Source organism: Thunnus albacares, chromosome 14, assembly GCF_914725855.1.
Source record: "Thunnus albacares chromosome 14, fThuAlb1.1, whole genome shotgun sequence".
Taxonomy (NCBI): domain Eukaryota; kingdom Metazoa; phylum Chordata; class Actinopteri; order Scombriformes; family Scombridae; genus Thunnus; species Thunnus albacares.
The window spans coordinates 16773791-16800167 of NC_058119.1; the positions used below are offsets into that span (position 1 = coordinate 16773791).

Below are 26377 nucleotides of genomic sequence, written 5' to 3' on the forward strand. Positions count from 1 at the left end.
CAAGGTCTGAACCTACACTTTTACGGGGCTCTGATCACACAAAAACATGGAGAACATAGGAACTGTTGAGAGAATAATAGTTCACCCATTTACAGGGCAATTCCATGTTATGTCTTGCTGTCTAAATCTACCATGTTTCTCTAAAGCCCGCCAACATAACATAGGATGAAAAGTATAGATTGTAATCATGCATCTAATAGCTGTAGCATGACAAACCAAGCTCCAATCTGATCTCATCAGTGACTGTGATGTTAGCTTGATAAACTATCATAATTCTACTGTTAATGGTGTGATCAGTAACCTTTATTGCTTCAGTCCAGACAGGGGGTGAACTTTCTTCATTATACCCATGAAGGCAGACAGAAAAAAAGAACAGAGGAAGAGATAACAGACTAAAGAGTGTAATTCATTAACTTATGCTCTCTTTTTCAATATGTAGTGCCTTTATCTGAGGTTTATTTAAAGCTGATATGCCTCATCCAACACAAGAAAGTATACTTATAATAGCAACCAAACAAATGTAACGTAATATCCTTTCAGCCTTGAGTAAACCTCATCAGTTTATCTTCTTAGCATCCTAAGTATAACCTTGGAAAAGTCATATTTAATTCCCTGGTGGCCTTTTCACATTTAGGCCTGTTTTGTCAGTGGGGGGAGAGGGGAAATGATTTGTACTGATCAGTCTCTGCTCTCCTTGGCTCATAACTACAGCTTTACAGAGCTTCTGAGAGATGTGTCACCTGCTGTCTGATTAAAAATGGTCATTTCTCCAGCACACAATGTGCGGCGGTAACCTTTCATTTGAAGGATGATTGCCGCAGAGTGACAGACACTCCTCCGTTTGTTCATTTTGTCAGTCCACGGCGAGGATATTGGCATTCAGATTTTTCCTATGCTTTCATCTTAGAGCAGATGTCACAGTTGGCAAGTAGTCTAGACAGGAACAGCAGGTAGGACGGACCTCAAGGGGCAACAGGAGACGAGAGGCGAACGTGACAATGTGCAAAACAAGTGTATGTTTTACATCAGTGTGTCCTCTTTCCCTTACTGCAACTCAAAATGACCCTCGTAGAACATCTGCCTGCTGTGCTGGGCTGGTAGTTGTGCCCTCCCCTCTCCTTGGCCTGTTTCTCATTCTCACAGGCTGGTCTGGTGCGAGAGGGAACACCAGCCAAATTATGGAAACCCTCGCTCATCTACGACAGGAAGAAACACAAACCTCAAACCCCTGCGGTGGGCCAAATCCCCTCGCTAGTACAGATGAGGATATTCTAATGTCAGGTCTGTTTGCAGGGGTGTAAACTTGTGGAAGTGCTGGTATCAGATAGGATTTCAAAGTCAACAAGCCTGTTGCTTTAAGCTGATCCTTCTGTCCCCTGGTATATTGCTGCTCTAAGAAAGCCCAGAGGAGCCTTCAAATGTTTCCCCGAGTGCAACCTGATCCATAACAGACAGTCATGCAGCTCCCTGTGCTATCAACACTCCATGCACAGCAGGGCCACTCTTAATACCTCATTCCAACCTGGCAGTCAGGAAGCACTTGAAAAATTACACAGTTAAGCAGTGGAAGCTTATGCTATACATTTGCTGAATGTAGCAGTCACAATTTATTACCACCTGTTGACAGTGAACTACAATTAAAACTACTCTGAATATTAAAATACGAACTGCTGGTACTGCAAGTAAAATTGATTTAATTGTCTAGGCTACATAATGTTAGACAAGAATGTCCACTGTTGCTGCAAATTATTCACAGACAGAATGTTACCCTAAATGTGTTTTTTTTACCTATATTTTCGGACTTTTTAATGTCTCAAGTCAGAAACAAGGTTTTTAGGTCCAACCTGTTTGTGTCTATATGTCGTTATGTATATGTTTAAAAAAAGAAAAAAAGTGGATAAAAATCCTCTTTTTTATTCAACACGTTCTTCACCCTTGTCTAAACCTGCTGCCTACATTACCCATAATGCAACTCGACCACCCACAGTTTGGTACTGTTGGTACTGGGTTTGATTCAATATTAATATTTTCCTACATGGAACACCCAATACTAAAGTAGGCCTAAAACATTAAACTTAAAAGCCAATTCAATTTAAGAAAAATATGCAGTATGTCTCAGCTTTTCTTTAATGGTTTTCTAAATTATTTGGTGAGGTATCTTTTGTGATGAGAGTGCATTTTATGGAAAGAGGGGTTTGGACAGCCTCTCACTGTCAGTGTGGATATCATCATTGCAATTGCTGACTGCTGCTGAGTGTGTTTGTGCCATGCTGTGCATTAAGGATAGATTTCACTGTTTAAACATTATGCAATGAGGTATTTGTCATTGTACAATGGTTTCTGGTTTCCTTACAGTGCAAAGTATTGACACATGTAGCACAACAGATCAGCTGATCACCATCTGATCTCCTCAAAGGTCTACCTACTGTACAACACCCATTCACATGACAGACTGTGCAGTACTTAAGCATGTTATCACACAGTATTCTTACATAAATCCATTTGCTCAGTTTACTCTCTGCTATTAGAGGTTTTACTTTAACCCTGCTCAATCTGAGACGAATCTCTTATTGGAAGGAAAAGCTGATTTGATTGCCTACAAAAGCAAATTTCTGTCAATCAAACTCAACAAGGGAGTCGTAACACTATTTCATGACTGTCCATCAACATGGTGACAACACTGTGTCTCTTTGGATCATGTAGTGTCCGCACAGAGGAAGCTTTCAGTTCAGAAACAAACTACCAGAGCATAGCGGGCCACATCATGTGGAAAAGCTCCATGGGTGATAAAGGTACTTATAACCCTACATATATTTATGGATACCATTAAAAACAAAACTGCTATAAAGAAAATAGCTGACTGCAGAGCAAAAAGCCCGAAGGACCCAATTTCCTCCTGAAGCACCTGATGGACACACTGACAAGCAGATTGCTTTCCAGTACCAATTTTTGGAGCATGTGAAAAATGGTCCACGCAGCCAGTATGTGGTCTGAGATGACTCATAAATCTTGTTTTATCTCCTCTGTGGTGGTAGCAGAAAAGGATGAGTTGCTTTTTTTTTCATCTCATTCACATGTCTATCTGTCTGTTATCTGTGCCCTTGAGCAAAGATTACTGATGCCCTGTCTTTGATATATGACACATCACACAGAGCAGCTTTTCATCCTGTGAATTAACCCAGAGAGGGAGAAAAAAATGCAAACCTGACTGCCATCAGCCAGGGGGGCTCTCTCACTGTTCCTTTGTGCTCTTCTGCCCCCCCCCTCCCTCACTCACATGATCCTTCCCACCTTCCTTCCCTTAGAGCCCTGGATCCCCTCCTCTTCCCTCCCTTCTGATATAGAGCAGAGGGAAGCAGAGAGCATCATGGGTAGCCAAGTTTGGTGGCAAATTGTTTATCTGACCTCTGCACGTCTCTGCATTTTATAATCTAGTGCGTGTCACCCCTGTCTCATCCCCATAACAAATAGTCCCTGTCAGTTCCTGCTTCCTTTATCAGAAGCAAGAGGTAAGGAGAGGGCCACTGTAAGTAACTGCACTAGAGGAAATCTCCCACAGAAAAACAAAAATGGGATTTTTTCGAGTGAGTGATGAGAACAGAGATTCCCATAATGATGCCTCAAGAGCAGAAAAAAAATGATAAAAGGCAGAGATTAAAGAAACAAATGGTGGCGTATTACGTGTTAACAGCTTATGTATGTCACGGAAGAGGAAAAAGACTGCAGTAGGCTTTCAGGAGAATATTAGTGCTGTGTTACTGTCCATGGCAAGGAATATTTTATTATTCAGTAACCAGGAATGCAAGCAGCATTGAGAGCAGCCTAATGTATCATCTCCTAATACATCTGAATAATGGTGATTTAAATGAGTAAGACAAATAGCAGTGACCACTTTATGCAATCTAAAACAGAATGTAAAATAACACATTAGGCCTGACTGCCACAGTGGAAATTAAAAGACTCTACATTACAGAGTAATAACCATTTCTCTCCCGACTCCAGACTTCATTAACCCAAAGCTAATCTCCCACTCAAACTCCCTGATCTTCACATGCCACAGGGAAAAATGTGTTCAGTAAATACTCGGTTGTTTTGTGTTTGGAAAAGGGCCACAGAGCAGACACTGTCTACAATTTATTTTATTTTATTTTTTTTCTTTTTCATCTAAGTAATCCAAAAAGGTCATAAATAAAATATCATGCCACAAGGAAAGTGCTGTAATCCATTATCATAATGGCAATGTTCATGATCTATTTCATTAACATGCAGTCTTTAACCCAAACAAATGTGTTCCTCACCCCAGTGTTGCATATTCATTTACAAGATACAAATGTGCTCATGTGTCTTAAACTAGAGAGCTGCAGGTGTGATGCATCACCAGTGAACAACAAGAACAAAGTAACATTTGCCATATTGTGCACTGTCTTGCTGAACATTACGTTAAATTAAAATAACACACTTTATTTCTGAGCAATACAGCAAGACTATGACTAGACAATGAGGCCATCATGCCATTAATACAAGCAAAGGGAAAACTCTTTCAAGACAAGGTCAGACAACATTTGAATAAAGGCGTGTCGGTTGACAGTGGGATTCTTGCCATGTGCTGACAATATGCCCTATGTCTGAGGCACAGAGTGTAACGCTAACTGTGTTTATTTCTCACACTGACATTAACTCACCACCATTTAAAGGATGATGTGGACAGCAGCGTCCATATGTGTGAATGACTGCAACATAAAGCTGGAAGGCACAGAAGTCTACAGTCTGCCTCCTGTAAGTGTTAATATAACCTTTTCATCTGTTCACCCAATGGCTCTCCTGAATCAATTCCCCCTCAGTGTCCCTCAGCGTCTGTACAACTGGCACCTCCACAACTTGTTCCATTTGTTATATTGAGCTCCATCTGGCCTCGGTCATTTGGCTTTTTAATTTAGTTGTCTCCTGCTCTCTAATTTGTCTCACATTTACAAATGGCATTGCCCGCCCGTTCCAAGCTGCCCCTCGTCAGCGGCAGAAATACATTTTCACCAGCCGTCGGGCCAGCCGTAAATCTGTAATGTCGGGTTATTAATAGATAGTAACAGATGTTTACTGATTGTTGATTACCAGTCTTGTTGACCAGTGAAATCTGTTCATAAATGGAATGGAATTTATAGCAGAGCAGAATATGCAACTCTACCAGGGAAAATGGAGAAACACTGCCCGCCTTTTAACTAAGAGACAATAAACTGAGTTCAGTCTTCTCTCTCTGAGTCTCTCTTCATAATTCTTCTTCTAAATCTGCCAAAGAAGAAACTCTACTTAAATGTATATGCTCAAAATCAGATCTAATAAACAATGTTTTTTTGTTTGGTGTTTGGAAAATTGGACTATTTAAGACTTTACAGACCTGCAGACAACCTGACACAAACCTCTTTCATGGTTTTTTTCTTTTTATCATGCTTATTTGTGCTGTATAGCTAGAAAGTACCTGTTTGGCCACAAACCCCTGCTCCTGACAAACACACCTCTGGAAAGTGACATGACGCATTTCACTTGTCACTCATCAGCAGTCACAGCTGGCAGGCTGGTGATCCATCTTTCAGTAAGTAGGTGATATAACTACAATTAAATGTCTCCAAACCAAGGTCACAGAAATGGATGGCGAATAATGTTCACCATGTATTTCTATAAAGTGGAAAAATTAGCTCAAGTATTGCATTTTGTTTACATCACATTACAGCACAAGTCTTTTCACTTCAGTAAGGGAACTAGTGTATTATCACCACATTAACTGGCTTTCCTGTCACTGGTTTCAGATTTCTCTGCTTCTACCCTTAAAAGAGTGATCATTTCTGTGTACAACTTTCTATTTACAGACACTGTGTCGAGAAATCGGGGAGCCACAGACAACAAGTTGCAAACTGTGACAAGTTATAAAACTTTAAAGCAGGCAGTAAATAGCTCTGTCACTCTATCCCAAGTGTTATATTACCTGGACACATTTATCTGACGGGTGGTAAATCTCAATTCCCCTTACCCCCCCAAAAAGGCACGAGGAGACACAAGAAAAAAATGTGCAGATAGAAGGACAAAAACATGACTAGTTAATCAAATGAACACGATGTTTCAAAAGGGAACATCATTAATAATGTCAACTAGGAGTGACAGCGTTTTTTTTCAGGGAATAGAAGCAAGAGTCTAAAAAAATTAATTCAGTAATGCTTTCCTCCTGCTGTACAGTTTATAACAGTCCCTGGAAACAGTTTGTATTCCCTAATATTTTTTTTTACAGTTGCTTCACCTGCCTGATATCCTTCAGCCTTTTCCTTCAGAAGCTGTCAAAGCCGCCAAGTATAATATATGGCCTCTCCAATGAGAACAGCTGTAGCCACTCTCTTTGCTGCTGCTGCTACCCTGCCCTGCATGAAATAATACATCAAGATTAATTGATTTCCCGTCACAATCTTAGAGAAAAGAAAATTAATTTTCATGTATCTTTTCCACCCCAACCCCCAGCATATGAATTTTGTACATGGCAAGTAATTTAAGTTTTTAATTATTCATGAGGACTAAAAACATGATGAAGTGTTTTACAGAAGGCCCCAAGGCCGTAACCAAAAGCTCAATGTGTTCTGAGACAACAATAGCAGTCCCCGATGCCTATATAAATAATAAATGTATTTACATATATCTTAGTGCATCTAAGGTCAACCCCCACCTCTCTCTTTCCCTCCCAGCTCAGTGGGGTGAATGTTGGCGTGTAGAACAATGAGTATGAGGAGTTTTGAGACCTGATGTACACAAAAACATCAATCATCATCATAAAACATCCACATCAGTGTTTACTGTATTAATTAAATGGTGAATATAAGCTTTTTATACATCTTTGTACACATATTTTATCTCACCCAACTATGTTCACTTCAAGTCCCATTCAAGTGTCTGCACCGTAATGTATAATATATATGAGTATAACCTGCCAACTGTTTTATACTGTATGGAAGCTGTAAGGACACCTTTACTAATACAAAAAAGGTGCTCCTACTAATAATATTAATGACTGTTATTAATTATTAGCAGCAGTGATGTGTGAAATTGTAATGTTGGACATGTATGCCGTATTATTTGTTACACACGCTAAAGCTATAAGTATCGCCAGTTGTGGAAAGTAAGTTCATTTACTCAAGTACTGTAGTTAAGAACAATTTTGAGGTATCTGTACTTTACTTATGTAAAGTACGTTTTTATGTTACTACTATTATTTACTACTAGATTTATCTGACAGCTATAGTTAGTTTCTCTGCAGATTACTTATAAAATCTTATAAAATATGTATATTTTCAAAACTCACAGATTAAACTACCCAGCAGTAAATAAAGTAGTTTAAATTAGCTCCACAACAGCTACAACATTAATATGCTCAAACATCCATCCATTGGTAATATTAATCCAATAATAAAATATATATTTTAACATAACGTTATGAAAACTAAGTACTTTTACTTTTGATACATTGCATTACAGTACATTTTCCTGATAATACTACAATACTTTGACTTAAGTAAAATTTTGAATACAGGACCTTTATATGTAATGGAGTATTTTCACATTGCTGTAGTTATGTTTACTTAAGGATCTGAACATTTGTTGCACCAATGGGGATCGCCATGGCAATGACACTGTGTGAAGGCGCTAAATTTGTTGTTTCTCACAACAGTTTGTGTTTATGAGCTATAATATCAAAAACATTTCCACCACTATTATTAGTTTTAATAATAAAGAGTAAATCACACTGTAAGAAAGTCATCTTTGGCGTGAGAGGACACAGTAACAACCTACTGGAGCCTCTTTGCTGTGCTATGTGTTTTAACATTGTCCAAGTGCGTGTCAGTGAATGATTGAGAAGTACGTCTGCTGTGCAAGTCAAGAACGCTGCCCACAGCCGCTGGTTTTATGTGCAAGCCAAAGGTGGATGCCATGCCACTGACGCTGTGGCAACATGCAGGCCTGACTGGCAGGCGAGGCTGCAGACTGATGTGCATGATGCACTCTGATCTTGCATATTATGTGACAGAGCAACGGTGATGAACACGAGGCAATTACATTCACTGAAAGAAATAGTTCTATCACAAGCAGCCGTGTGCATGTCTGTACATGTGCACACGAGTGCCAGAGTTTGTTGAGGAAAAGCGTTGACTGTATGACCAGCACCAAGTGGGTTCCAAAAGTAAAAACGTTCCAATAGTAACTGAACAAGTTGTTCCAACTTAGTGTATTCAATAAAGTAACCATTAAGACCACACGTACTTTCTAAAAGCTCACAAGAACAAAGGAATGATGAACGTATTAGGGGAAAAAGAGCCCCTGCAACCCCCACATTGGTCTTGGCTGATAGTTAGCAAGAGTGTAATTATAAGGTGAGATGTTTGTGTATGCACGTGTGATATCACATGTGCATGCAAGTGTGTGAGTATGTGTATGTGTGTATGTTAATCTTTTCGATGCTCATACTGTGGTACTAGTTAAATTGGTCTGTCTAGCGAAAGGTTCTAATTATGGTTGTAGAGCCTAATTAGCATTTAGTATAACACCACAACAAATGCTGCAAAATCACACTAATTTCGCAATGAACGGCCTCAATGCTACACCATCATGCTGCTTTGCTATACAATAAGAATTAATTGCAGCACACTGCAATGGGCCAATCCTGCACTCCTGCTGAGCGTGTTAAATCATTTTTCACTCCTTCCAGATTGTTCCTATCAACAACTATTCCCAGGAACCCTAATAAGCACGTATCCTCATGAATATCATAAAGCCTAAATGATCTGCAATCTCAAAACATGCTTTAGCAAATTATTAGGCCACTGACCCCATGGATACTGGTCTGGAGTTTTTCCACAGGGGACAGGGGATACTTGTGAGTGTTGATAGTAAAACATTCAAGATCTTTGCAAAGGGTATGAGAATCTTTGGGAATTTTTCTTTTCTTTTTTTTTATGGTAAATGCTGCTGCAAGTTTTTTTTATTGTATGAAGAAATATCGCCTTTTGTCTGAAGATGGCATTGTTCAAATTAAAGTAGTCGAAAGCCTGAAACCCGTTTCAAAATATTAAAGTTACAATGCCTTAACATTTCCACATTAAAAATGGATGTTCCCACAACATTTTCTAGGCTTTATTTGTCAATATTTTGGTCAGAAATTGGTCTTCATTCAGTCTTTTTCACATTAGACTAAAAAGCTAAGTGACTCCATCCTGTATTAGGGCTCAGTGCACTGGAGCAAGAGCCTGAAAACAGCACCCTAAAAGTTTATACAGAAAGAATCAGCTCATTGTGTTCCTTCCTCCCTTTGAGATTATAAAAATCTGAAAAAAGTTATAGGCAAAATAATCTTAAATCAATGTCCAATTACTAGCTTTTCCAGAGCTTGCAGCTGCATCTTACATGGATGCTCATGAGCAACTTCCATCCGCTGATGAGTACCGTGAGATGGAAAAAGCTAGTAAGCGGACATTGAGTTAAGATTACATTGTCATATAAGAATACATTTTTTAAATTTGTGAATTTGATACAAAATGAGAATATTTTTTCTTATGTGAATTTTCCCCCAAACTTACATTCAATTTGTGTAGATAAGAAATACCATGAGGCAACATCTCACTGAGGAACCTGTATTACTGTTGCTCACAACAAATTTTATCACCCACACCAAAGTAGTGTACCTCCTATGTGATAATTATTTCACCACAAAATCAGTCAAATATAACTCCCTGACCAATAATGAATATCCAGAATGGGTTACTGTGGATATAGATCAATGTTAAGAAAGAACTGCAAACCTTCCTCTCTTTAACCTATGTTAAATGGCAAACCTGTCTAATGAAATTGTATGTGTTAAGGCAATAAATTCACACTAATAACTTGATGCAGAGGGCCCATCTGTTCTGAAATTGTAAGACACACAGATGTGATCAGAAAGCCAAGGGGGAATAAAGATAATGTTTGATATGGAAGGTTGGATACATGTATGTGGATGTGGAAGATAAAGATTGGTGGAAGAATGCAGATACTGATAGATGATAGTTATAAGAAATAAAAATCTCCATTTGGTTCTTCAGCACATGGCATTTATTGCAGCCGAGTGATAGATTATTTGCTTTCTTTGACATCTGGAGTTAATGTTCCTTATCTTGGTAACCAAAACAATTTAGAAAGGCAACTTCCACAAGTCAAACTATGCCATTTCCCAGGCTCCTCTCTGCTATCTGTCTCCATTGAAATATTCTCTATTTATTTTGGAAAACTTAAACAACTGCTGTTATGTCCGCCTAGAGCTGGCATAAGCCAGAGTAGCAGATTCATCATTATAATACTTAGCACTGAGGGAGAAAAAATGCAGAGCTGCACTATATCGCAAGCATGATTTAGGCCCTACTGAGGCCACAGGAATTCAAGCTGTCAGAGTCTGAAGTAAATTCAGTTCCTGTAAATAATTGGGGTGTCCAATGCTTGCACATGCTATCTGGTTCTGTAAACCAAAGGGAGGATCTTAGACTACAGTTCTGTTGTGGTGTATTAGTGAGTGTATGAAAGAGAATAAAAACAGAGGAAGAAAATGTGGCCATGTTTTCTCTCTGTATCAGGTCATAATAAAGGGAAATGTTTATAGAGAGGCTACAGCAGATTTTTAAGCTGGCAAAAAACAAAACAAAACACCTGTCATGCTCCAAATGTATTCAGTCCTCTTGAAACAAGCTTTCTCATCACAACAATGGCATATAACTTATTTAGATACATGTAAATTGACTAATATTGACAATTACTTTGTTTCTATGCAACAAATAAAAAGTGGCAACCATTTTATGTCCTCCACTGGGCTGTAATGGCATGGTTTCATACCAAACATCAAATAAAATGTTTCCGTAACTAAGGTGGCACACTGGTTAACTACCGATATTGACATTGTGGGGATGCGTGTATGAGAAAGCACTGATTTAGACGGTATTCAAGTTGCTAACATTGCTATAAACACTTTGTTTTATGATTCATCATCTGTGGGAGGTCCAAGGGCTAGAACATAAAACTGTTCGGCTCTGAGAGGTTATGTAGAGACAGTACATAGACGTTATACTGCAATCTACAAGCTTGACTGAATCGCTGAGTACAAGGTCACCCAACTGATACCACAGTTAATAGCAATATTAAAACCAAACAAGGGCGTTATTCAAAAGTGATATTTGAAAAGAGAGAGTCTGCATGGCCTACAGTAATCTTGATATAAAGCTATAGCTATAGGTTAATGTTTTTCTGAATATGATTACATTAATTTGATCATTTCACTTCATAGCACAAGAAGACTTAAGATTTTCTTAAGCAAAAACAGACAATATAACACCATACAAGCTAGAGGGCTCATTCTTATTGGCTGTTTGAAAAAGCTGGAAGGGAGGAGATCTACAGCATCACAGAGCAAAAAACAACAGCTCAAAAATCTCCAGTCTAGATTTACTGTTTAACAAGCAAATTAGCACAATGATAAAGATAAACACTACAAAATATTGGACTTGGTATGTGCTTAACATGGATCTTACAGGACAGGGCAAAAACACAGTGCTGCGCTTCCCTGCTTTTTCTTTGCAAGAGCAGTCTGCATCCATTTATCTGTATGGGATATCAGTAATAGCTTAGTATCTGCATGGAAACTGATAACAAAACCATACAGCTTCTGAATCATAAGAGGATGACAAATGGACCCAAGACTCTTCCCTGTGGGACCCCACAATGCATTTAGACCAGGTCAAATATCTACAAACTGCACATTGCGATTTAAATAAGACTTGAACTGTGTCATTGCAGCATTATTAAAATCAGTGCAATTTACTTAAGAAGGTAACAAACTCTAATGTCCTGCATTCAACTACATAAACATAAAGCATGAGTACACAGCAAAAAAACCCACTGCTTTTATTGCCGCTAGATATCCTATTTAAATCAAGTCTAAAGTGGCCATGGAAACTACATGTATGTCAAACTCAACATCTAAAAGAGAATGTCATGGATTTAGATTTTACATATTGTCTTACAAATGGAGCACACACTGCACATTTAACAAACACACACATCCCCATGAAGGTATACAGCACATACTGTATTATATACTGTAGCTTGAACTTAGTAGCCTGTTTGCATGTACTGGAGTACAATATGGAGACAAACAATGTACATTATTAACTACACACATAATCATACCTCAGAGGTTTATGGTCTGACGAACAATCCAACATCCAATTTTAAGAAAATAACTGCTCATAAATCATAGTTATGTTGCAATAAAATGTTCCATTTCATTGCAACATAATCTGTAATAACAATAATCAGCACTCACATAGTCTGTAAAAAGGACACCAACCAATCACACATGGTTTACATACTGTTAGGTGTAGAAAAACCCCCGTCAGACAATGTGGTAACAGGATGGTAAATTAAGTGCTTCAGGACAATGTACATACTACATAGAAGAGATATATAATGAACATTGAGCTGATGAGTGGGAGCTGTATTTAAAATATTGGAATAAAGTATAAGATTTCAACCAGAGGAATTCAGGGAATAATAAAGCTTCTCCTTCCGTAATGATTTACAGTGTACTCAATGCAAACATGTTATCATTTCATTTCTCATAGTGAAACAAATAGCCACTAAACCCTCCCTGTGCTTAGCTCAGGTCCCTTAAAAAAAGCATATTTGAAAAATGTAAGGCTGCAAGCTAGTCTGCTTCTCACTACTACCTGACACAGGCATTTATAACCTTAAAAATGACTTCTGGGTACCAGGTATCCAATTATTCCTTACCCAGGAAGCAGTGCTAAACGGAGCACTGCAATGATTTACTCACAACCTCTCCTTTTATTAAAACACTTTGTCTTATTGTTTTATTGATTTACAATCCGTCCTACTTTTTTGGCATCTGAAAACAATCAAGGCACAGGGCAGCAGAATGTTTGGACATTAATCGTTAAAAGACAGTGTTTTATTCCTGGCCTGGGGTTTGCTGCACCAGCTGCTGTGCATTCTGGTAAGAGGCAGTGATTTATGACCCGGCAGCAATAACGATGAGGCGTGCTCATTAACATATCGACAGGCTCCAAGATGGATCATCAGCATTGATTATTTCATGGCCTGTTGATGCCCATTTGTTAAAAGAGAGGGAGAGAGAGAGAAAGGGGGAGTGGGAAAGTAGGGAAAAGAGGAGGAGGGAAGAGATGGGCTGGCTTAGAAGGTGTGAGGATTTCTCACTTGAATCCTTGCAGCACAGGGGAGAGAGACAAAACCCTGACTCCTTCAATCACCACAGCCATCACTCTACTGTCAGAGAGAAAAATCAATGATTGACAGCATTTAACCAGTCCTCAGCACTTGGCAGATCCATACAGAAGAAAGGTGCTCGGTAGGGAGGGCCATACAGATCTGTCTTTACGCATGCTGTAAAACATTACTTCACAGTGAGAATTACAATATCAATCAGTCAATGCCATTCTCTATTCAAACAGGGACAGCATACAGCGGGTGTCATTTGTGTTCAGTATGCTCAGTGATGGAAAAGTCTTACTCTGTTAGTAAAACCCTATGGCAAGTAAAAATGGTGACTAGTGGTTATGTGATGGTGAACAACAGCTACGTTAAACTATTATTTACTAAATAATACAAAATTAATGACTTCATCACAGGCAACATTAAATTCAATTATGTAATTTACATAAATTCCTGTTACTATCAAAACACTTGGGGATGAACATTTTCTTTTTTTTTTTTCCACAAATCAAATGGTGGCATAAAATTCTGTAATTTGTACATCTGAAATGAATGTTTTACCCAAAACAGTCACACCAATGTGAGCAAATCTCATGCTGCTCTTAACAGGTCCATTTAGATTTGACAGCAGCTATCTTATTAATTAGGCAGGTAAGATAGAAATGGAAAGAAATGGAAAAATATCACAGATCTTGCATACTATTTGGAGCCTGTTCGGAAAAACAAGCACACTCCATCTACTTGTTCTGATACATAACATGTAATGAGTTCAATCACCACTTTCATCTTTAACAACACAAAATTTGGTTGTATGCTTGCAGCACTATACTCTCTCAAAGTATCCTTTTCCCCAAGGGACAATTAAATGTTCTCACCAGTTCGAAAGCCTCTACTGACTGACCACATCACTCACATTACTCACCTAAATCAGTGGTTAATATTAATTTATAGATGGACTAATTATATTATATTATATATATTAGTTATCTTTAAGTATCTGAAAGCCATAAGAATACTTCAATATTTAGGTTATTCATGATTCGACTGTTTGTACTCATAATTATATGACCATGTAATTTGTTAACAGAGACATGATATATAAGAAAATCAATGGCTTGCATTTCATTATGTTCCAGTTTTATTTCTGTCTCCATACAAGGAAGAAAACAGCAGTAGCTTTTAGCCTGTAACAACTAGAAAACAGCACTGAACATTACTATATAAAGTAAAAGTCATCAAAATCCGAAATAATTAAATTAAAAATAAACTAAAACAAATTCATAACTTATAAAGTGGATTTCTTCTTGCCTGTCAAGAACAAGGATGAAACTCTCCCCTCTCTCCTCCAGCCTGAGCAGTACTGTCATTACTATGATAAAGTTGCCATGGTGACAGGTGTTAATTGATGGCCCCATCATTCATTATTGAGTGACAGCCACCCTAGAGCTGGCCCTGACTGGCATTCTTCTGGACAACTGTCACTGAGGGACTCGAAGCAGCTGTAACCTTACTGTGGAGGTGAGTCACAAATACATAACTACACATACACAAAACCATTCTCACACACACACACACACACACACACAGAAAAGCATGCACACAGAAACAAAGACAAGCGTGTGCAGACTTACACACAGGCACACCCACAGGCTCACACACAGATGTGCACGTCTAGACTACAAAAACCTTTATAGACACAGCTACACACACGCACACAGTACACATTCACTCACTCAATCAGTCTCAATGACATGCGACTGACACATATTGACCGCTAATCTTTGCCAGGGTCTGCAGTAGTGTGACAGCCCCCCCCGTCACACACATACACTTGTCCTTACTCAACATTATCAACTCTCTTCTGTACAATACATCTCCGAGACACGTCATCAGACCGACCGATACAGGGCTTCTGTGTTTTGTACACGTTGAAGCAACATGCAAACTGAAGCAGTCTGTCCCCTTCTCTTGTCTTCTCAGTTTAATAAATTAAAAGCCACGAGGAACGAGAGTCAGTCAATTAAGTCACAGAGGGCCTGGCCTTCAGGTGTCCTTGGAGGACAGGAAGAGGGAGCAGTGCACTTGTATTACTGTGCGTGTGGGGAGGGGTAGTGTCTCCCCTCCTTTGACAGTGGGGGCTTGCCCTGCCTCTTGTACTGTAAAGACGAGGGCTTTAAATTGCTTCCGTCACCGGGCCCTGAGTAATGAGTGTGATTCTAATCGCAGTTCCTGGGGCCATTGGCATTAGTCTTAATCTGAGCGGGGTGCTCCAACACCACTGACAAGTAATGCAGAGCAGGTAGGGGCGTAATGAGAGGACGCACGCACACACGCATGGACGCACATACACAGGTTACCCCACCCAAGATGCAGAGGAAGGCTTTTGTAATAAGAACACAGTTACAAGAACCTCTCTCCCATCTTTCTCCTCTAAGGCTGGTTAGCTATGCAGGGGTTGTGAAAAATGGCGGAAGCCTTCCACACACCGCTAGTACACACTACTGCGGGGAGATTTGGGTGAGTCTTTGGGCATATACAGATGAAAAGCCAATTCAAATTTTTGCTTGGTGCTATTCAATAATGAAAACTGTAGGACAAATATTGAATAGCTACACTCTAGAACTGGTAAATTATGCATGGTATGTTTGGAATAAAAGAGGAATTTATCCAAACAATTTCATTTTAGGTATTTTCTGAAACAATAGCTCACGTTATTATGCTTAAGATACATATATACATGAGCGTGTTTATTGTTCTTTGTGGGCATTAAATTCCTCTAGCCTCTGCATGCTGTCACAGTCGTTCATATACACTGTGACCAAACAGGTAGCGAGGCTGAGAGTCCACTGGCACTGGGTTAGTTGAGGGCTAAATTGCTGTGGGGCTGTGAGTGGCTGCATAGCCGAGCAGGTCGTTCCTCTCTGTCTCTCTGTGTTTGCCTGCGTTAAACTCCCTCCTCTGCCCTCATCCATCCTCTCATCCAGTCTCCAGCTCTGTCCATCTATCAATCCCAGCACTTTGTCAGAGCCCACTCCATCCTTACTGCTGCAATAACAAAGCAGAGGAGGGTTGGGAAGAGAGAAAGAGCGTGTGTGTGTGTGTGTGTGTGTGAAAGAAAGTACGCAATAAAGCAACAGACAGATTCAGAGGGGACAGAAGGGGGAAGGGTAAGGGGTGGTGGGGGCCTCCACCATCGGCCACTGCTTCCAAGCCTCGTCACTGGGGAGCTTTTCACCTCCCATCTGCATCGATGCTGATCTGCTGACAGAGGCCCTGACGCGCGTCGCCTTCTATTGCACAGGCAAGCAGAAACACTAATGCTGCACCCCACCCTACCTAGACCACTCACCTCAGCGCAGACAGCCAAGACAGGCAGCTGGCCTAGAAGGCAGGCCTGACACATTGCAAAGAGGAGTTGCAAGGAGGCAGGAGCTGAACGAGTGACACAGGTGAGGACAAGTAGTAGAAAAGAAGAGGAAAGAAGACTTTGGGAAGGGTGGCGAAGAGGGTAAACAGGGAGTGGAAAGTAGAAAAGCAGGAAACATAGGAGCAGAGGCTGGGAAATATAAAACAGAAACTTATGCAATAACCTGAGAGCAGAATTACAAGTAGATATAGTGGGAGAGACAACTAACAGCGGGTAGAGTGTGAAAGGAGCTGTACACTCAATTTTCCTGCAGTCCAGTAGGAAAGTGGCTCGGTTTGTTTTTTTCTCCACTGTGCATCGATAGAAATCACAGGGAGAAAATGTCTCCTTAATTAAGGCTTGATCAGCTGCATGTCAGTGGTGGTTTGGAGGCCGCGCAGAGTTGTGGGGCCTCACTGACCTAACCACTCGGTCTAGCTGAGACGCAAATGAGAAGAGGTTGCTTTACACACCATCACCACCAGCAAAACAGAGAAGCTCAATAGAAAAGAGCACAAGCGACTCATTATATTTTGAAATGTAAGAAATAAGAACGTGCGGATCCTGTAATACTGAGTGCATACCAAGTTGGATTTCGTTTTTCCTCAGTTGCACAGTGCACTTAGTCTACAGTAAACCTACGTTAAATTAGTGAAAGCTATTTAAATACATGCCTGACAACTGCATAGGTCTGCATTAAGGAAAAGCACATTACAGCTTTCTTTGATATCCTAACACTAAAAAACCCTAACCTTAACCCTAATCCAAACAAAAGAGAAAAAAAAACCCACTGGAAATTATTTTTTATACAACCAATTCAGTTCCATCTCTAAGTATGTTTAGATCCTGGAGTTCAGCTCAGGATCTCCCATGTATGACAGTTCAAACATTACATTATCTGTATTACTGATTCAATTGATTAACATTCCTTGTAGGATGCAAAATACAACTTTCTCTGACCACAGCAAAGCACAGCCAACATGGAATACAAGTATGAAATTCCTGCTAATTTCCTCCCTCTGGAATTAAGCTGGGTTACGTCCTCTCATGCACGTAGTTCAGGAATAGACTCATACTGTAAAGTCAGTACCAGTGGCGCTAATTCATTCAAACATCCAGGCCTAATATTGGTGAACAGGTTGTTACTGTTAATGAAAACAGCATCATTGCAGACCGAGCACCGTGAGAAACCATCAACCTTGAGTCCGTGCATCTTCAAAGGCAGGATCTGGCGATGCGGATGACGCTGTAATGGCTGATCAAAGAGACTTACAACACAAGTTAAAGGTAAGATTGCAAGTAGCATATAGATAAGGGAATATGTTGATGTATCTGCAAAAATTAACACCATTTAATTTCTAATAATTATTAATGTATTATTGATGGTTACGTGATTAGTCCTGTGCTCTCCTACATTAAAAATGTACACCCTTTTTACTGCAGAGTATTAATCTTTCAGAAAGTCCCAATTCTGCTGGTTTTAGCCATTGTGATATTTGCTCCCTAATGCTGCACACACTAAAACAAAGCAAGCAAGTCTCTCTCTCACTTCTGATGCAGTTTCCAATCAAGCGACACTAATTAGACAGCAATAAACTGTTATTAATCGGCTGGACAGCATACAACGAGCCAGATATAAATGGTGGCTGTCAAGTCCTTATTCAGGAACCAAATGAGTATTCTCAGTTCAGTGCCTGTGTGAGGCATCACCACCTATGTCCTCTAACAAATGTTCACTATTCGCTGTACTGTTAACAGCATTGGCCCTGCACGCACACACACTGTCGCTGTAATATGCTGTCTCTGAATGTAGTGTCATTGTGAAGAGTGTGTCCAGAGTCTTTCAGAGGACACAGAAAGCAAAAACCATCATATTCCCCGGTTTAAAGGCCCAGAAAATAGGTCCTATTATTAATCAGCTCTCTCAAATAAATGTCTCATAATTATCCTCCCCTGGCTGATGTGGGCTTAGCATCTTCTTTGAGACCTCTTCCAGTCCAGCTTGCAGATAAAGGCCCTAATAAATGAGAGCCCTATTTACAAAGTCAGCTCCACTTTAGCTAATCTGTGCCTGGAGAGAGTGGTTAGGGCTGGAGAAATGAAAATGTGTATCGACAGAAAGGAGTGGGACAAGCTCCTCTAAGGCAGCCAAGACAATCTATTAAGGCCATGTTTTTCAACGTCTTGATTTCTACCAGTTTATCAGGTCTGTGAATAGCCTCACAAGAGAGGCATTTATGATAGAATGTGATTGGATTACACTGGGCGCTAACCATGCGTGATTGGTTTAGCTGAAAAATATTAAATTCTGTCTAAATGGACTGGGGGGGTCGATATTATGTCTTCTGCTCTGAAAGACAGGGGTGGGGGGAGGTGAAGTTAAGGGATTTGATATTTCATCACTCATTTCATGCTTTAGTGCAGCATGGAGACTGACACTAATGCATTGGAAGGACGTGGTGCTGACAGCTCACCAACATATTCATGTCCGATCACCGCTGGCTCAAGAATCTTCCGGCCTGAGAGTAATCCATTCTGAAAAGTGGAAGTGGAAGTGGGTGTGTTCAGCTGTTCTTCTCATAAGCGCTTTTTGAGGAGAAAAGTGAAGTCATGGCCAAAAGGAACGGAAATGACAATGAAACCTGAGGAGGAGGGAGGAAAATTGCATGGGCGTGGGATTTCTTAACTATTTAGGGACTACATATTCAGAAAATCCCTGAAGGTGGCAAACAAAAACAACACCTAATGTAGAATGGAGGGAGGGAGATAGAGAGAGAGAAAAAAAGAGCAATCTTTGTGTCCTGTGAAGAGCAAATATGAAAAAAAGCTTAGGAGTAATGAAAGATTGTTTATGTATTCTGGCATGAAATGGGGCGGTGTTGTGAGGGCTTCAGGCGCGAGGAGACGGATGGACGGGAGTGACAGGTCGGTATTCATCCTGCACGCCCCAGCGGCCGGACTGCTACTGGCGCTCGACAGAGCAATAAATCACCAGGTCTCCAGTCTGTACCTACAGCTTATTACATCCAAGATGACAAATAAATAATAATCCCTGTCACGCCAGGCCTTTGCTCAAGGATTGAGCCAGAAACCTTTTGCTCATCACTCCTGATCTTAAGTGAAAACACTAGAACAAGGGAATTGAAGGCCATGCTTTACTGAGCTTATGAAAGTTGGAGTGAAAGAGAGAGAGGGGGAAAAAAAGAGAAAGGGAGACAAAAATGAGGGGAGAGAGAAAGTGAGGAGGAGAATGATGCTGCCACTACAAAGCCTTTCTGGGTGTGAAGGGAAATGATCCAGTAAAGAGGGGGAGAGAAAGTGGAAGTGGGAGGAGCGGGGGGGGGGCTAAGAAAGAGAATTGCCCTTGTGCTCTGCAGGATGAGTGTCGCTCATTCAGTTGAATAGGGCTCTGGAGGATAAAGCGAATCAGAAGCCTTCATCACTAAACAGGATCGGCAAAGTGGGCCGCAAACAGCATTTGCCATTTAGGCTGGAACAAGCTTACCATAACATTACAATCCTTACCAGTTGTTAGATTTCAAATCATAAAATAACTCATATTGCCATTATTGTGTCTTACAATTTAGATGAGAGTTTAATTAAAAAGTACATGTTAACAACGAAGAAAACAATAAGGAGCAGAGAACATGCAGGCAAGCAAATGACATCTATACCAGATTCTGTTATGAATGCCTGAGAGCTGAGTTAGTATGTTATTAAACTACCAGTAAAAATAGTCTTACATAATCATCTTAGAGCTAGTTCACTGTGCAACAAATTGTTACCATCTTTTTTTACTAGACACTGTAACAATACTCTAGTTGATTATACATCCGGCTGGAAAATGACTGCACAGATGCAGTATATTTCACACTAAATGAGACTTTCTAAAAGAAAAGAGGTTAGACAATTGTCTGATTCTTCAGCACCTCCCTCTACTGCCCTTTTAAAAAGCCCTCTCTTTTAGACAAGACACAATTTACTTAGTGCTGTCCCTCCATAAAAATTAAAAGCCTTCAACAACAACAAATGAAACAGAAGCAGGGTATTGTAAATCAGATAAGTCACTTTCACCAGCTCACCCAGGCTGGGTATTTCATGGGCCTCTACACCCCTCAGTATGTGTGTGTGCGCGCCCTGTGTGTATGTGTGTTGCTCTACAAAGGAAATAGGGGCCTCTGATTAAAGAGTGCACTGTCATAAAGGTTACTGAATTGCAAATGGTCCTCTCCATCTTCCCTGTAATGGAGACTGGTTAAGAGGGAGAAAGAGAGCAAGTGTGTGTGTGTGTGTGAGAGAGAGAGAGGCAAAAGAGAGAGAGACAGAGAGAGGGTTGAGAGAGGTGCGGCCATGATAGGAATATAAACAGGGAGTCTCAGCCAGTCCCCTAGTCTCAGACTAAGTCCCAGTCCTTTCACAACCGCCACAAGAGACATTAATCACTGGATCACCAAGCCATGCTTAATTGCAAGTTGTATATCATGGTGCATACAGTGGCTAAAGGGGGAAGGAAACTCATTATTTCGGTTTGCTGGATGCAGGGCTGGGTGCGTCTCATCTGGACTCCACCACCTCTCCCTCTCTGTCACAGTACACCTGGGACCAAGCTCAATGTGACAAGGAAAAATGGAGTATGCAGTCACCTCCTAATTAATATAGCTCTGCCACTATTGTTGTACCACTAAGGACATTCACGACTGATCATAAACGTACTCAACCAATCACACACGCACACATCAGCATCAGCTGGAGCTGAAGCAGTGTGACTGACATATGAGGAATGGTTTTATTAGCCACCTACGTGCAATATTTTTGCTTATCACCTATGGTGATATGAAGATCTCTGGGTTTTAAGTGGTAGCATTTGCACTGTCAATAGTGGGAGGCCACTATAACACCAAGGTCGCAAAGGCTTCAAAGAGAGGCTTTTTCAGCTAAAAGAAAAATGGAACCAACTCCCAAACGGCCACTTTTATTTAGATTTCTGCTAGTGCTTCTGTAGGCAATATGCTAATGAGCAGGACTTGATAAATGACTCGTAATATTTCCCAGACATTTTGCTTTCCCTCAGAAGTTTGCCAATCTGATGTAGCTTGAAGATAATAAGGCACACTCGGTCATTATATCAATTTTTGTTACCCAGATATTTCAGCCCATGTTAGTAATGATGAGCAAAAAGCAAACGAACCAAGGGCAGAGCCTGGCACCATTGATCAAACACTGTCATTTAAGCACTGCTAATCCCAGAGACACACAGAAAGGGACACACACACACACAAACACGCAGTCTCATAACAAACCCACACACTGTATGCACAAATGGGTGTATGCATATATAGACATGCATGAATGCACCAAAATGCATGCATACGTGCAGATATCACACATTGAGAAACACACAGGCAAAGAAACAAAACGTAATGGGGTGTGATTATGGAAAATTATATTCACCATGTACACTGGCTTGAACAAAGACATTTCAATATTTTCCAGAAATACATCATTGGATGATATGTTCCCTTAGCAAGCAAAATATACAGTGTCTCATTTTAATGACTTTCAATAACATTAAGTCTGTTCAGATCTAGTTAATAGTCCATAAATAGGATATCATTCAAGACTGCCAGAGCTTTGAACTCATAACATGACGTGTTCCTCTTGTTCACTGTATATTGTATTAAGGTATTCAGGAATATGCTGTAGAGTTACATGAATGCATGCACCATTTTAATGAACACTGTTTTGTTCAATGCCTTTTTTGACTGTTTCTTACACACATCACCTCATGTTATTCTCAGGGGTGCCCCTAGTCAAACAGTCTTAAACACTACAAAGTATAAAAGCCCCTTCTAATTAAAAAAATACCATTAAACACTCTGCTAAAAGTGGTGCAGTTATATCTAATGCTCATTTACAACCTCACCATCACTACCTTTAGTAATGGTCTGGGAAATCTTCACACCAACGCACTCGGTCACATGTGGTCAGGACTTCCTGACACCAGGAACTTTGCCTGACCGCTCCCCAAGTTTAGCTCTTTGCTCTGAGTTGTAAAACTCTATGACCTGTGAGGGAGGAGGATTCTGAGGGGGATGGATAAAAGGTCAAACAACTGCTTCATGGTCAGGCAAGAAGTGAGGGACAGGTTCCATATAGATGTAAGAAAAAAAAAAGGAAAGGCCGAAATGCCTGAGAAGTAGTCACTGAGGGGTCAAAGTGCACACAGAGTTCACTGGGCTGGCAAAGGACACAGAGGGGAGGAGTGAAACAGACACAAAGGAGAGACAACAAATGCAAAACTGACATGGAGGGCCTCCCTCACCTTAGCTGTCTTCCAATTTAAGATGCTGGAATGGGAGGAGGTGAGGGTAAGACTAAAAAGAATGAGGTGGAAGTTACAACCCCCCCCCCCATGCCCCCCACAAATGCTCTTTGATCTGCACAGACAGAGATACTGTTGTTGAGTCCATGCTGTCCATTGCTAACTATATGTGGACAAAACAAACTTCGAGACCAGACAGCTCTGCTGCAGCTTAAAAACAACAGCATGTTTTCTCCAGAGATTCTACGTATTCTTGACAGTATTTCAACACTTGTTGAAAGACTGTTATGAATATTCCAAAACTGACCAAAGGCAACCTCAAACACAAAGTCAAAAATCTAACACAATGGGATTTTAAGTAAAAAGAGGTTGACGAAAATAAAATCCAGAACAAAATGAATGCAATACAACCCAAGAAAAGCTAAATTACATACTGTCAGTGTTCAACAAAACAGAACAATCTACTCTGTGAGAAACCATTATCTTAATGCACTACCATATTTGACAACATGGAAAAATGCAGCATTATAGAATGGCACTTTTTGGCACAAACACAAACATGCATGAAAACAATTGGGAAAACCCAGACCAGGTCGGGATCTTTGGCCGGAAAATGTACAAGGGAAACGCTAACTCTTTAACAGCTTGGGGCACTGATGCTTCAACATGGCACTGCCATGTGCTGACCCTAGAAACTTGTGTGGGATGACCAAAACTAGGTGGTCTGTTGTCTTCTGTGCGTATAACCTTGCCAAGGAGAAGAGTGATATAATATTGCCATTATGGTCTAAAAATAAAGATATTTCAAGGATTTACTTGAGCAGAATGTCAAGTAAAACACTGCACATTTGTAGGTCCCAGTTCTTATTAATGCAACTGATACTTCATCATCTCTCTTTTAATTAAAGAAGCCACTTAACAAGCTAAGTATATCCCCTGGACGAGGACACGGCAAAGGAAATATCTTTTCAGCATATTATTAAAAGAAATGCATCAATAGAGCAGGAGTACAATGGGCAATTAACACAGCTCTGAGAAGCCATAAATACTTCATTTACAAACAGTCCTGTCACACAGTGCTGTGGTTGCAAGCAAGGCCCAAATTCCTCACCAGTCAGCCAGGCTTATTTTGTTAACATGAGTATATGTTAGGAACCTAGAAGCGAATGTAAACACCATTCTATGAGATCTCTAAGCTGTCACTTACAGGGGAGATCGCCCCTTGTGATTAGAACCGGAACAATACTGGTTAAGCTGAACTAATATTTGTACGGCCAAGATAAATCATTCAAGCTTTGTTTTACCACATGCTAGTCACTCCGTAATAATAGACAGAGGCTGCCAGGCCTAATATTCCCCTTGACAAAGAATACTACATGTACAAAGTAATGAGCACAGACACCACAGTAGATTAATTGGACCTGTTCAGAATATAGTAATCGTAAAATACATAGGTAGTTTAGAAAAAACAGTGACTTTGTGCTGCATTTGCACTTCATTTTCAAATAAAGCTATTCATCAAGATGTTTATTCTGCTGAATTCTGCAACTTTTCCATTAAACCGCTTTTTTTTTTTTTTTTTTTTTAAATGGAACTTGCAGCAGGTTGGCATAGACAAAAAATAATATTTACAAAAACTCACAGCAATGAAAGCCCTCTCAGCACGTCTGCTGTGTTGTTGCCGAGTTGATGCTGTCTTACAATACACTCACAAACTTTGGCAGGTAGTTAATCAGTCAACAGTAAATGCCATCTTTTATCAGATCATAAAATCCGCTTGTAGGCATTTAATTTTCTCCTCTCTTGTTTTAACGGGGAAACAGGCAGCCTAGAGAAACCGTGTTTTGTTTTTTATAGAGGTTACAGGAAAAGTAGAGTGTGTGTGAACAGGGCTAAGCCAAGCACTTCTTATGGATTTGTTTTTGCCTGCGAGCGACAACAACGTGAGGAACTGCCACTCTTGTGAAAGCAGGTATGAGTGTTCTACAGATTTTACTTGACAGATGAATGAGAAAAGATTGCAAATGAAGGTTTGTTTTCAGACAGTCACTATGCTAATGCTTCAAGGCAATATCTATATTGCCATCAAGACGTCTCAGTGGAAACCTTCAGACTGAAAATTAAGCTTAGGTTAGATTAACCCCTTATACTTAACCCTCATTACGATACTACTAAATGCCAAAACATTCATCTGGGAGTGAACTTGTCTTGCAAATAGCTTGATCTATGTTACTCAGAAGGCAACGTGCTGATAGAGGCATCAGTCAAACTACCTCACATCTCAGTCAGTGCGATACACTTCCTTGGCCTTAAGGGGCAGTCTTTACTTACTTCACTTCTATTAAAGGCCTCTGTGTCTGGGGTAAGTTGGCCGAGGAGGAGGCCTTGCCCCAGCCACTGCATTACCCAACCCTTTACTAAACCCCTCTGGCCTCTCAGAATGGCAGCCCTTATAAACACTATTCACTGTGCTCCCTTTTACACTAGGCGAGGTCAGAAGTTCAGCCCCCAGGTTTTAACAGTTGAGGCCGAGCTGTGAACTTGTGACCTCCTGTAGTGGCTAGGAAAGGGGGGGGGGGGGGGGGGGGGGGGGGTAGAGGGAAGAAAAGAAGTGAGGGGAGGCAGGGGGGGGTCATCTCTCTTCAATGCAGAATGGCTGGATTTACAGCTGTATGCTGACTGCATTGCAAGCACAGCAGAAAACACCTGATAGCATCTCCTTGGGGGAGGAACCGCCCGACCCCTTTGTTGTCTCACTAACAGTCACCCCAGCACCATAAATCATGTTAATTACTTGACTGATGGAATAAATCTTAAAAAAAAGTCAGTCTGTGGCAGTGAATCTTGGAAGTGGAGGTTCCCGCACTGCAGTTCTGCTTGCTCTGCGTTATCTGTCATCCCATAGTCACTGTGTAATCTGTCCATTTGTTGCTGTCTGAGCGGGACTTTTGAAGACAGACTGAGGGAGGGCTGGATGTTGGTGACACTCATCGTTTAGTGATCCATCTTCCTATGGGTGGTCTTTAAGGGTGAATTTTATCAAACAAAGCTAATGTTAAACTCAGGATCAGGGGTTCATGAGGGGTTGATGAGGGGTTGATGTGTTATAATGCAAATGATGGGATGATCTTTATTTAAGCTGTGAGCCGGAGACTCAGAGGAAGTTTTAAATCAATGTTAAAATTATGCTTTTGACAACACTATTTCTGCTTTTGAGAGAGAGGTTTAAAAACTACATCAATCTTCAAGCCTCTTGTACATTATTATCGTATGACAAACAGGATAAAGTTATTTTTGAAAGCCATCTCTTGAGAAAGCATCCATAAATGACATATTTATTTCCTATTGCT

General features: G+C 40.4%; 1 protein-coding gene across 4 annotated transcripts in view; it reads right to left on the reverse strand.

The window, feature by feature from the left end:
- The window catches only part of lrmda (leucine rich melanocyte differentiation associated), a 268869-nt gene that overhangs the window by 136981 nt on the left and 105511 nt on the right, over positions 1-26377 (reverse strand). The gene's annotated exons all lie outside the window — the stretch shown is intronic.